The sequence below is a fragment of the Ambystoma mexicanum genome, chromosome 8 (genome assembly GCF_040938575.1).
Source record: "Ambystoma mexicanum isolate Mex_15411 chromosome 8, UKY_AmexF1_1, whole genome shotgun sequence".
NCBI classification, from domain to species: Eukaryota; Metazoa; Chordata; class Amphibia; order Caudata; family Ambystomatidae; genus Ambystoma; species Ambystoma mexicanum.
Window position 1 is genome coordinate 459059007 of NC_090929.1, and position 14411 is coordinate 459073417.

A 14411-nucleotide genomic window follows, 5' to 3' on the forward strand; every position below is an offset into this window, starting at 1 on the left:
GCAATGTCCTTGTCAAAGGATGAGATAGGCCCTGGTGGGCTATAGATAAGGAGTAGCTTTAGTGAGACCGTGGCAGAGATGGTGATATTAGTAGACAAAAGTTCTCCTGATATAAAAGGAGAGTTAGGAATTTCTCTGATGTTCAGATTGGATCTGGAGATGAAGGCAATACCTTAGTGTTGGATCTACCCTTTCTGATGATTGCGTAGCCTTCTGATAGGGCAAGGGCTAATGATGGGCCTGCTGCAGGGTGCAACCAGGTTTCCGTTATGGCAATAAAGTCGAGGTCATTGGTTGGGATAAGGTCAGATATGTCCAGGGCATGTGCCGGGATGGATCTAGCATTAATTAGGGCTCCTTTGATTGGTGCAGGTATATTTGTTTTAGTCTGGTTCAAGTGGGTATTCATGATTTTGTCTACTAGATTAATAGCAATGCTGTTGGAGGGCTTTAGGTTGTCCGCAGGGTGAGGAGCTAGCCTATAGTTTTGGTTCAGCAAGTGATTTTTTTGTCCTCTCTCTAAGTCTATTGTTACTATAGTCAAGGGCAAGAAGAGAGGTTTCTGCAATGTCATTGTTGTGCTTGAGTGTAGATAGGTCAGTCAGTCTATTCTGGTGGAGGGAGGTTTTAGCTCTCGAGATATTGGGTGAAGGCGGCATGCGACTAGTCCGCTGCAGTATTTGTGGGGGAGATGCGTTCAGCTGAGAAGTCTGGGGTATAGATAGTACTATGGCCATGGCTGAGGTGAAGTTGAGCAGTGCAACTAGAGTTTGTTTTAGGTTTAGTCCTTGCATGTCCATGCTATATGGTAACCTGGCACTAGTGGGCAGTAAGGTATGGTTGGGCTTATATCTCAGGTCTTGCAATGTTGCTTTTTCTCAACAACAGTAAAGAGGGACTTTGACTTTACGCTGGGGAGGATCCAGCCACAGAAAATAAAGAGCGAGAAAGGACTGGGAAATGGAGAGAACAGCCAGCGTGAAGCCGGCCCAGCCCTTGGAGTTTGAACATGGGAACGCAAAGCTGCAAGAATGCTGATCCCCAGTGGTGGGGACATCCAGGAACGGTTCACGGAGCACTGCCATGGAAGTCTAGCTCCTGACCAGTGGAAGAGTGGGAAAGAAGCCAGCAGTGGCATGAGGTGGGGGAGGTGGACTCTGAGGCCCTGCAACTGCATCGGATCTGTGTGGTCCAAGTCTCACCAGAGCCACGAGAACAAAGCAGGCAGCGGAGTGCAAGTAGCAGGAAGCGCTGAAGCAACGAGAGTCAGACCTTCACTACAGGAAAAAACGGCGTAGCTGTCCCGACACACCACATGTAATGAGAGTAGCAGGAGGCCCAGTAGGGGTTCGGGGCAGCTCAAGAGTCAAGCAAACCTCTGGAGTAATCTTCCTCATCACAGTAATGACACACCGAGAATCCAGAGTCAAGCAAACTTCAGGAGTAATCTTTCTTGTTACAGTAGTGACACCCAGAGAACCCAGCGTCCAGTGAACCTTGGGAGTAATCTCCCTTATCACAGTAGTGACACCCAGAGAACCCAGAGTCAAGTGAACCTCAAGAGTAATCTCCCTCATCACAGTAGTGATACCCAGAGAACCAAGAGTCAACAAAGCCTTGAGAGGGATCTCCCTCATCCCAGTAGTGATATCCAAAGGTCTAAGAATCAAGAGTGCATCGGGAGGAATCTCTCTTCACAGTAGTAATCCAAGTAAGAGTGAATCAGATATTAGGCAACCAGAGCTGTCTGGAAGTAATCAAGTTTGCAATTAGCCCTTAAATGCGGCATTAACAGTATTAGAGCCGCATTTAAGGGCTGGCCAAATCACGAGTTGGGGTAAAAATGTCAATTTGTTGGATGTTTTCAGCCGTTTTCGGTGCTATTACTGCCGGCGCAATTACTGCTGGTGGTTATAGTGCTCCCCGATCGGGTGCAAATTTCGCTAGACTCATTTGTGGAAACGCAAATAGCGTTGGGCGGTGTCCCGGCGGTGGCAGGGGAGGGAGTGGTAAATCCCCACCCTTATAGTGGAACCGGGGGTAATTGAGCCGGCGGTAATAGCACCGAAAATGACCCAAAAATGTCCCAAAAATTGACATTTTTACCTCCAGCAAAAAGCTGGAGGTAAAAATGCCATTTTCCTCCCAACCTGTGATTTGGCCAGCCCTTAAATGCGGCACTAATACCATTAACGCTGCATTTAAGAGCTAATGCCCAACTCGTGATTAGGCCCTTTGTAATTAATTGCTTTTCATTGGTACTTTTGTAAGGTATACGACCTGTATATTCATAGCTTCAAAAAAGGAATGATCATGGTGAGTGATACCTTGGGTGACAGATAAACTAATAGGCCGATTCATGGAATAATTAGCGCGGCGCAAGTGGCCAAAAACGTGCGAATCGCAGTGGAATAGCGAAAATCGCAGTGGAATAGCGAAAATCGCACGAAAAGCAGCGCACATCGATTCATGGAAGGCCGTGCGCGAGAAAACCATCGGACGTGCGATAAGAAAGTGCGCAGCGCACGTTGGCGCACAGGCCATCTAACGGCATGCGCCAGGTCACAGCGAAAATCGCACAGTCCACAGCGAAAATCGCACATAGCGCGGCGCACGCAACAAAAGTAGGCGGAACACGGGGCGTAACACTCGGAATGGGGAACAACTTGCCAAAATGTGGGCGTCACGGGGGAAGCACAGGGTAAAAGTGCGCAGAACGCCCACACGCTCGCCTACAACACGTATTCATGGAATAGAATAGGTCAAAAAAGCGCACGCTCAAACCAGCGCACAGGCACAAACACGACCGCCACAAGAAAGCAGGCGGTAGCGTCTCAGCGGCTGTAAGAAATGTGCGCCAAAAGGTGCGCCAACAAATAGCACCCATATACTGCCATGATGAATGTCCTATACTGTGGCCCTCCAGGACAAATGAGGTGCAAAGGGGTACCCACAAACACGGACACGCTGACAAAAAATACGTGTGCGCGGGAAGTCTCACACGCGATTTGGCCGGGTACGTGGATTTCAGGGGTGCGCGGGAAGGTCTACACGCGATTCCATCAGGGTAGGTGTATTTCAGGGGTGCGCGGGAAGTTCCACACGCGATTACAGCAGGGTACGTGTATTTCAGGGGTGCGCGGGAAGTTCCACACGCGAATAGCCTGGGCGCGTGTATTTCAGGGGTGCGCGGGAAGTTCCACACGCGATTCCAGCAGGGTACGTGTATTTCAGGGGTGCGCGGGAAGTTCCACACGCGAATAGCCTGGGCGCGTGTATTTCAGGGGTGCGCGGGAAGTTCCACACGCGAATAGCCTGGCCGCGTGTATTTCAGGGGTGCGCGGGAAGTTCCACACGCGATTACAGCAGGGTACGTGTATTTCAGGGGTGCGCGGGAATTTCCACACGCGAATAGCCTGGCCGCGTGTATTTCAGGGGTGCGTGGGAAGTTCCACACGCGATTACAGCAGGGTACGTGTATTTCAGGGGTGCGCGGGAATTTCCACACGCGAATAGCCTGGCCGCGTGTATTTCAGGGGTGCGCGGGAAGTCCCACACGCGATTACAGCAGGGTACGTGTATTTCAGGGGTGCGCGGGAAGTTCCACACGCGAATAGCCTGGCCGCGTGTATTTCAGGGGTGCGCGGGAAGTTCCACACGCGAATAGCCTGGGCGCGTGTATTTCAGGGGTGCGCGGGAAGTTCCACACGCGAATAGCCTGGCCGCGTGTATTACAGGGGTGCGCGGGAAGTCCCACACGCGATTACAGCAGGGTACGTGTATTTCAGGGGTGCGCGGGAATTTCCACACGCGAATAGCCTGGCCGCGTGTATTTCAGGGGTGCGCGGGAATTATCACACGCGATTTGGCTTGGTACGTGTATTACAGGGGTGCGTGCGAAGTTACACACGCGATTAGGCTGGGTGGGTCCTGTCACCCTCGACGGCCCCTGCAGGCAGCCCACAAAACAGGGGACTACCCTGCACACCTACTCATGTCTCCCACCACCCCCACCCCCCCAGTCACCAGGGGCAGCCTCCACCAGGCCCCCACACATGTCTCCCACCACCCCCACCCCCCAGCAGTGCAGGGGCAGCCTCCACCAGGCCCCCACCCATGTCTCCCACCACCCCCACCCCCCACCATCCAGGGGCAGCCTCCACCAGGCCCCCACCCATGTCTCCCACCACCCCCACCCCCCAGCAGTGCAGGGGCAGCCTCCACCAGGCCCCCACTCATGTCTCCCACCACCCCCACCCCCCCAGTCACCAGGGGCAGCCTCCACCAGGCCCCCACACATGTCTCCCACCACCCCCACCCCCCAGCAGTGCAGGGGCAGCCTCCACCAGGCCCCCACTCATGTCTCCCACCACCCCCACCCCCCACCATCCAGGGGCAGCCTCCACCAGGCCCCCACACATGTCTCCCACCACCCCCACCCCCCAGCAGTGCAGGGGCAGCCTCCACCAGGCCCCCACTCATGTCTCCCACCACCCCCACCCCCCACCATCCAGGGGCAGCCTCCACCAGGCCCCCACACATGTCTCCCACCACCCCCACCCCCCAGCAGTGCAGGGGCAGCCTCCACCAGGCCCCCACTCATGTCTCCCACCACCCCCACCCCCCACCATCCAGGGGCAGCCTCCACCAGGCCCCCACACATGTCTCCCACCACCCCCACCCCCCAGCAGTGCAGGGGCACCCTCCACCAGGCCCCCACTCATGTCCCCTATCACCCCCACCCCCCCGCCACCAGGGGCACCCTCCACCAGGCCCCCACTCATGTCACCCACCACCCCCACCCCCCAGCAGTGCAGGGGCAGCCTCCACCAGGCCCCCACCCATGTCTCCCACCACCCCCACCCTCCCGCCACCAGGGGCAGCCTCCACCAGGCCCCCACCCATGCCTCCCACCACCCCCACCCCCCCGCCACCAGGGGCAGCCTCCACCAGGCCCCCACTCATGTCTCCCACCACCCCCACCCCCCAGCAGTGCAGGGGCAGCCTCCACCAGGCCCCCACCCATGCCTCCCACCACCCCCACCCCCCCGCCACCAGGGGCAGCCTCCACCAGGCCCCCACTCATGTCTCCCACCACCCCCACCCCCCAGCACTGTGGGGAACCTGCCAGCAGGCCCCCACACATGTCCCCCTGGCCCCAGGTCCTGACGATACACAATCATGGCAGTAATGGCCAGCATACCCAGCACAAACACCCAGGCAAGGATTGCATCCACCCACATAGTGAATGCAATCACATGACACAACCCCAATGCCAAGTATGCAAAAGAACACATGTCCGTCACACACACATACACAATGGGTGCAAGTGAATGTCAAAACCCATATCATGACATGTAACAAACCAATGAGAAAATAACACAAGTGTAAGAAAATATAAAAAATGTATTAAATACCAAAAATAAGTGAACCTTTCAAACATACAACGATGTGGCTAAGTAAATAAATGGTCCATGTCCGAGAACAAAAGTGATGAACAAAAAAACAAAGGAATAAAAAATAAAAATGAATTTGTCCAAAGCAATATCATGTCATAGGAAATTAATGAAAAACCATTACGTCATGGTGAAAACAATAAGAAATTAAAAAAATGTATCTCCCAAAAAAACAAACTATATACAGGAATGTTCCAGGGTCCATGAGCCCAACACCAAAAATGAAACCTACCACTAACTAATGACAAATATATGTACAAAAAAGTGGCCATTGTCCGAGCGGTCCAAAATAATAAAAATAAATAAAGGAAACCTAGCACTAACTAACTAAATAACTATATACAAAGGCAGCGGGCAAGTCCTGCGGCTCACTTGGTGATGTTGCTGGCCAGGGCATCATCGAACTCCATGTCGATGTCCTGGAGGCGGGACTCTGTCCTGGCCCAGAGGTCTCGCAGGGACAACCCCATGTCCACCTCAAACTCCCTGCGAGCTTCCTCGAGGCACTCAGCCCGCCTCAATGCCCGACGCATGGAGAACTCCGCCCTGACCATGGCGAGCCGCTCCTCTTCCGCCCGCTGCCGCTCCGCACCTATCCGCTGGCCAAACTCCTCCCACACGGAACACACCACCATCCCAGGGTTGCCCTGCCCTCCGGCCGATGCCTGCCCCTCTGATCTTGATGGCCCCGAGCCATGATGCCTCCCACGTCGAGCCCGCTGCTGCCTCCGACGCCACTGCCTCTGCCAGCACGACGGCATCCAGGCTGATGGAAACCACCGACGCCGTCGTGCACGTGCCCTGCCCGATGATGCCGTCACATCTTCCATCTGCTGGGGTCCACTTGCTGTGTTGTCCACCCCTGCTGGACCTCCGACTCCCAACTGTGGCAGGGATGGGATCCCCACCGAGCTGGCTGCATTGGTCGGGGCAGGTCCACAGGGGGCCCTGGTGGCATCTGGGCCGGAAGACGGCAAGGAGAACGACCAGTGGATAGCCTGCACAGAGGAGGAGAGGGCCGTCAGATTGGCCAACACATGCAGGAAACCCCCGAACATGGCCGATCCCAATTGGGCCACGTCGGCACGGTGCACTTCGTGATGACGTGCGTGCTCCTCCCGGGAAGCATGCACGTCATCACGAATCACAGCCGTGCGCATCGCGACCCCAATCAGGACCTTCTCCACGCGGCCAGGGGTTACCACGTCCGCAGGTGGAGGGGAGTCAGGTGACATGGACATCCCCTCTACCTGCGGACGGGCCTGGGACGGGGCATCCCTGCTGGTGCATGGTGGTGCACTCACAGGGTCAGGGACAGTGACATGCACAGGCCCCTCCACGGTGACCTGTGCTGCCTCCTGCCCCTGGCCCTGGACTGCACCACTTGCACCAGCAGGGATGCTCCCACCAGGCCCCATGTGTGCACCAGTGTCGGCCTCCTCCTCCTCTGTGCAAACCACCAACCTGGATGACTCCTCACCGTCTCCCGCCGTAGCAGGCCCCTGTGGGGGCTCACCCACCCCTTCCGCTGCAGCCGTGGGGGCATCCCCGCCGCCTTGCTCCACAGCGCCGTCTCCGCCCTCTTCTTCACTAGCCGCTGCGTAGAGGGAGACAAAGGACACAAGCATCAGGCTACTGTACAATGGTCCCCTAGACAGGAAGCAATAGCAGATGAGCACCACTGTCAAAGTACACTTCCATCATGTCCCTCCACAACACATGGGTCAGTCCAGGCAAAACACACACAGTAACAGGCATGGTGCATGCAATGGACATTTCCATGCATGTCCAATGGACTCTTGAAACATTCAATGATATGTAACTCACATGCATCATGGCTCATGCATATCACATGCACAGACTTCACCTCAGTCACATCCATCTGGCCCCAAACACACCGAACACAGGCGAAACAAGGGTAAGTTGGGTGCGTCACTGAATCTGTGCATTGTCACACACATGTGTCATGCATCCATGGCATGCACAAGTCACAGACACGCAGGTCAGGCACACAGACATGGCTACCATATATGTACCTGGCATCAGCACCCATCCTTCACCCCCATCCATGTCCAGGTACAGAGACTGGCATGCTCTCATGTCCAAAATCTGCATAGGGCTCCCCATGCCGCATTTCAACACATGCAACAACCATGTGGGTCACACATCACTGGTCGCACATGCATTACCATGATGTCCCTGCACACATACATGCATACATGGCCCATGGCACACATACAGGCAAGTATCATAGAACCAGCACACCGCAACATGCCCTGTCTCACACAGTAATGCTTGGACACATACCGCTCAACTCCAGACGGGCCTCCCTCTCAAGGACCTGGGCGTGGAGCGCTGGGCGTACGCGTTCCAGGACCCTCTTCTGGATGGAACTCATGCGGCCTCGGCCCCCCTCCACGAGGCGCCGGGCCTTCACAAGGGTCCTGGACCTCAAGTCCTCCCAGCGCTTCTTGATCTTCTGGACGTTGCGGGTTGCCACCCCCTCCGCGTTGATGGCAACCACACAGTCGGCCCAGATCCTCTCCCGTCCTTCCTTGCTGGCGCGGGACGATCCAAAGAGGGCATCATACTGCCCCAGGACATGCTCCACCAGGACACCAACTTCGGTGGCAGTGAAGCTGGTGCCCCTCTGCCCCTCTGGCCTGGGGTTGCCACTGGTGCCAGATGTGGAAGTGCCCGACATGGCAACCCCAGAGGCAGGTGTGGGTGGGCAACTGGGTCCTGGGGCTGGGCTGTGGAGCGATGTAATCCCAGTTGGGAGTCTTCAGTTCCAGCAGGGGTGGACACAGCAACTGGACCCCTGCAGATGGCTGATGTGCAGGCACCAAATGGCAGGGCACGGTGGCAGCAGGCAGGCAGGCAGGCAGGCAGCAGCAGATAGCACGTGGGAGGCTGCTTGGGGCACTGGGGGGTAGTAACTCGGCCTTCTGGGCAGGAGCGTGGTGTTCCGTGTGTTTTCGGGTGGCCAGCTTGATACGGAGTGATTTGGCACGTGAAAATCCTGCACGTCAGTGTGAAATCCGAGGAAAGGCCCTTAGCGCGTAAGCGCGTCAGCACGCATACGCGATTCTATTGGACCAGAGTCCCTCAGCGCGTAAGCGCGTCTGACGTGACCCGCACGGGCGTTCCCCACTCAGCACGTGATGACGGAACACACGTGGAAATACTGCACGTCAGAGTGTCATCGCGTGATTGGCCTATGTACGTGTATTTCATTGCGTGTAATTGGACAAAAGTGTGCGTACACGCGATTGGCCTATGTACGTGTATTTCATCGCGTGTAATTGGACAAAAGTGCGCATACACGCGATTGGCCTATGTACGTGTATTTCAGGGGTGCGCGGGCACTTACACACGCAAGTACGTCAGCGCACCTGTATGCCTGCTGTGTGGGAATTTCCACACGCTATTGGAGTGGGAACTAGATTCCATGGGTGCGCGGGTCACACGCTCGCCTAGAACACGCGCAAAGCATTAATTTGCGCACTTTTCAAATAACAAGCCAGATGCCAGGATGAACATACCGTTCCTAGCAGCAGTGGCAGTGGGCTACCAAAGGAGGAGGAGGAGGAGAGTCAGGGCCAGAATATTCACACCCAGAACCAGCCTTTTCGGGATGCCTGATGACCAGGTGTATGGAAGGTACAGGTTTCCACCACACATAATACTGGACCTGGTGAGTGAGTGGGAGGATGACCTCACATCACCCACCCTGTGCTCTCAAGCACTCAGCCCCCTGGAGAAGGTCCTCAATGTACTGCACTTCTTAGCCACTGGATCATTTCAGCGGACAAGTGCCATAGTGGGTGGGGTGTCACAGGCCACCCAGTCACGCTGCCTACACCAGGTCTTGGACATCATCACTGCACGCCCATCAGTCCGCAGGCACATATACCTGCCCAGAACACCTGCTGAAAGGCATGCTGCCGCCCTGGATTTTTACGGAGTGGCACGATTCCCCAAAGTGCTAGGTGCCATCGACTGCACCCATGTGGCTCTACGTCCCCCCAGGGCATCTGAGCACATCTATAGGAACCGCAAGCACTGGCATTCCATCAACGTGCAGGTAGTATGTAATGCCAAGGGAATCATCACCTCAGTATATGCCAACTATCCCGGGTCCACCCACGACAGCTTCATTTACCGAATGTCCACCCTATGCCGGGACATAGATGCTGGGCGGCATGGCGATACATGGCTTCTCGGTGAGTATGTATGCCACTGCACATGCATGCATGTTGGATACTGAGCAAGGTCACAACCCCACCAATGATACCAATCACCACCTCCACAGGGGACAGTGCCTACCCTCTCAGCCCCCACATGATGACGCCAATTCGGAACCCCACCACGCCACCCGAGGTAAGATATAACACAGCCCACATTACAACCCGGGGCATAGTGGAGCGCACATTCGGAGTGCTAAAGTCACGCTTTCGCTCCCTTGACCGTTCTGGCGGGCAGCTGTTATACGCTCCCCCAGTAGTGTGCAGGATCATAGTGGCAGCATGTGTCCTGCACAACGTTGCAACACGCCGGGGCCTGCCCGTGGACATGGTGGTGGCCCCACATGCCCAACCACATGCACAGCCGCTGCGCATGGGAGGGGAAAGGGCACGAGGGGAGGCAGCCCGTACACAGCTAGTGGCTAATTACTTCACATAGTATTCACTCCCCTGTGGAGTGCACACTGGCCTGGCACATTCCATCTGACAATCAATGATGACTCAACCTGACACTGATCCTGAATGTCTGGAGATTCAACCGTGAAAAGCATATCAGCCTGAGATTGTTCACCTGGAAGTGTTACAATGTGTGCATCCCTACCCACACACAACACCAATGCAGTTTTGTGAAGGAACACATTCAAGCAGCCAAAATTAATACCCACTTGCTAAATGCAACAAGAGGACAGTGCCATGTCACCCAACCCATCCCCAGCACCGCCACACAACACACCGTGCCATGTCATGCTATGTGCAGGTAAACAGAGTAATCCCCACAACGTGACAAGTGTTGCGATGTACAGTGTCCCCAATTGAAACTTCCTACACCTGAAATGCTCACTGTAATGCAGGACAAACAACATACTTGAGCACGTACTACCATAAACATGACTTCAGTAATGTCATAAATCAGTTGTCTCACCACCTGGATATGCCTGCACTCCCACCACTTCCAACTGAACAGTGTTGGTGCCATGTAGAGTTGTAGGTGCATTGCTTCCAACAAGGACCCCATCTCCAGAATAGAGGGCCTTGTGTAGACATGAGCAAGGGACCTGCAAATTGGGAGGCAGACACAGATGATGAGTTACACATCAATGCAACATGCAGTGTACAACACAACAGCAATATGCACTAGGAATGTATACACAGTATTGACTAGACTACCCACACATGTAGTGGGAGTCCAATGTCACCATGTACTTCAATGTCACTTGGGCACACCCTTTGCAAGCCCATGGAAACGGGAAGCAGGAGGGGTGTGTCTGACTCAAACCCAGGCATCTGAACCTAATACATGACAAGCCTGCATGTGCCCAGCCACAATGCAGCGTATGCCCACAGGAACCACGGAAGCCAACAATTTGTCCCAAAAAAATTGGGAAAAATATAAAAATAAAAATAAAAATAAAAATTTAAAATAAAAAAAAATAAAAGGAAAATCAAAAATGGCCATTAAAGGGCCCGGGGGGGTTGGGGAGGCCACCCAGGAGGTCCGAGGTCAGGGTGCACACCAGAAACCACCTGTGTGGATCCTGGGAAAAAAAAACACCTCCATGGGCTCATGGCCCACACGGCTACCCTATTGTGGGAGTATCACTGCTGTCGCTATTATCACCCTGTGCAGCTGCATCCGGAGGTGGTTGCACTATGGGAGGCAGCCCACGCAAGGCCCTACTCTGTTCCTCCATGGCTGCAAGCATGCGGGTGTGGTAGGTCTCGTTCTGGAGGATGAGGGTGCGGAGGTCCCCATGCAACAACTCACGGGATGCCCGGACCTCCGCCCTCGTTGCTTGCATCTCAGCTGAGAGCGTACGGGTGAGACGCTCCAGCTGCTGTTCTGTCCTTTGGTGTGTTGAAGCCTCTAGCTCAACAAGAGTCGTCCTGAGTTGATGTAGCTCCTGCCTCAGGGCTTCCCTGTGGCCCTGGGACTCTATGGAGATGGCCTCCTGCAGAGTCGCCAGTGCCGCCCGTCTGTCCCTGTTGGACGCCAACATGTCCTCCCTGTGTGACTGGCAGATGGAGTCGGTTGCCTGCTCTAGTCGCTCCATCAGCCTTTCAGGGGGGACAATGGAAGTGGCCACCCTATCCATGGCCTGAGCCATCATCTCGGATGATGCTGCCTGTTGGGTAGCCATACCGTAAATGGATTGCTCCCATACGGTATTGCCAGGTGGCGTACGGCCACCACGTCGGCGGGCACCACACCTGTCTGGGGCAAGGCGGACTGCGCCTTGCTGTGCCGGCACTGCCTGAGGCTGCAGGACTGCATTCCCCCTCTGATCTGCTGGCCCAGGAACAGGATCAGATGTCGCGGAGTGTGACCCTGCATCCGTAACCACCAAAGGCCTAGCTGCCAACACTGACATCCCCATTGAGGGTTCTGACCCTGGTGCAGGTGGGTGGGACAGAACAGATTCCCTCCCTGGAACACTCACCTGCGACGGCACGTAGGTCTCATCATCCGAGTCAACAGCTGAGTACAGCTCGGGGGAGGTGCAGCCAGAGACACCCCTTGAGAGCACGACCTGCAGCACTTGTGGGTTTTCACCCACCAGCACACCACGTCCCTCACTGGTGGTTGGTCGGCCCTCGGACCCCTCCTGGCTCTGCACCATCTCCACAACCCCAGCAGTATCAGGTGCGTCTTCCCCTGCAATGACATAATGACAAAGAAATGGAAACCCGCATTAGCACCATGGCACACAATGAGGGCTGTGAAACAAGAGAACCAGTACTTGATTGACACATGTCCCACATGACTAAGACCCTCCCATGCATGCACCCTCACTGCGTATGAAGGGCAGGCAAATGGCACACACTCATTACACAAAGATGGAAGATGAACACATTTCATACATGCTGCCTGGCAGTGGCATCACACATTGCCCTGTGATTGCCAGGTGACACACACATGCCATCACACAGATGGCATGTGCCATTGCTATTGAGTGTAGATGGAGAGGAGGGCAGCACTTATTCATTCTGTCCAGTTCCCACATGCAATAGCTTTTCTAATTCTGACAGGTCTGCTTTATCACCTGGAGCTGCCAGTCCAATATGGTCCAATTGCACAGGGACATGTGTGAACATATGATATCCAGGTAACAAAGTAACTCCACTTTACCATGGCCATGCCATACATGTGACTAGAGGACTGAGGAATGCCTAGTATAAGTGGTGGAATGCATACAATCTGTCTGATTGAACATAGGAAAATAATCAACAATGTAGTGGCAAGGTGACACTTCAAGGCCAACTTGGGTGCTGTTGGGCTAGATGTCTACTGTTGGCAGAAGGGATACTGCAATGGCGAAATGCAGCTGCGCAGGATGTGTTGCATGAAGCACATGGCTGACCCATTCGACTCAGGCGCACACACTCTCACCTGGCACACAAACAGATGCCCTCACACACACACCATGCACATGGATGACACACACATGCATGTGCACTCACCGGACAATGCCTCGTAATCAGGCAGATCTCCCACGCCTTGGATCTGTTCCTCCGTGACGTAGGTGCCAGCGACTGACTCATGTGGAGTGAGTTCCATGTCTTCTACTGGAGACCCACCTCCAGTCACTAGAGTTGCGGCATGACTTGAGGCCAGCTTCTTCTTTGCCCTGCGCTTTAGGTCATTCCAGCGCTTGTAGCAATCATTGGCTGTGCGCCTCACGATTCCAAGGGCACTTACGATGTCCGCAATGGTCTGCCAGTGTGCCTGGCGTTGTGCAGGTGTGGTCTTGGATCCTGCAACAATGACCATCTCGTTATCATGTCCGGACACATACTCGACAAGTGCATTCAGTTCCACATCCGTGAAGCTGGGCTTCCTCGACGGACCGGACTGTGTAGCCGTGTCGGGGGCATCAGCCTGTGCCGGACGAGCACTCTTCCTCTTCCGCTTGGAAGGTGGTGGTGATCCTGAGTGTCCTGCGCCGCTCTGGACACTAGGGGCAGGAGCCCTGGTGGGCTCTGTATCAGGTGTTTGGGATTGCACACTCAGCATGGGAGTTGGTGCAGGCATTGGCTCAAGTGTAATGGTGTCATGGGGAATGTCAGCAGAATGGACTAGGACGGACACTGTCCTGGCTGGGTGTGTGAGAGCTGGGGTGGATGGAGCTGCAGCTGCCCCTGCAGCCTCTCCGCCCTGCCTACTTGGGGCAGCAGATGACCTTGCTGCCCCAGATCCACGTGGCATGATAGCATCAACGTGCACCAGCGCACGTGTCGTAGCCCTGCTGACCTGGAAGTCAGCCATGGAGTCAGCCAGGTCTGGTGCCACAATGGGCTGGTCCAACAAGGGCTGAGCATGGATGGTGTCAGCCACTTCAGCCTCAACGGGAGGGGGGAGGGGGGGAGGGAGGGGGGGATGATGGGTGCCCTTGACTGGTCCTCCACACATGGGGGGACAGGCTCACCCTGCAAGTTACAACCACGTCCCCTACCTGATCCACCACGGCCACCACTTGTGGCTCTTCCACCTTTGCCACCCTTACGGAATCCTCGCCTCCCAGCCATGGCACTGATATTAATGTGCGTATGGGAGTGGCTGTAGACAATTGTCCTGGGCAATTGGGGGTCAAAGGGGTTGGGTACCAGATGGTAATTGTACCCTAGTGCTCTAGCACGGCTGATTGTAACCCCTGGGGAAAGATGACGGGTCACGCAACGCACAGGAGGCCCATAAAAGGGAGATGACGTG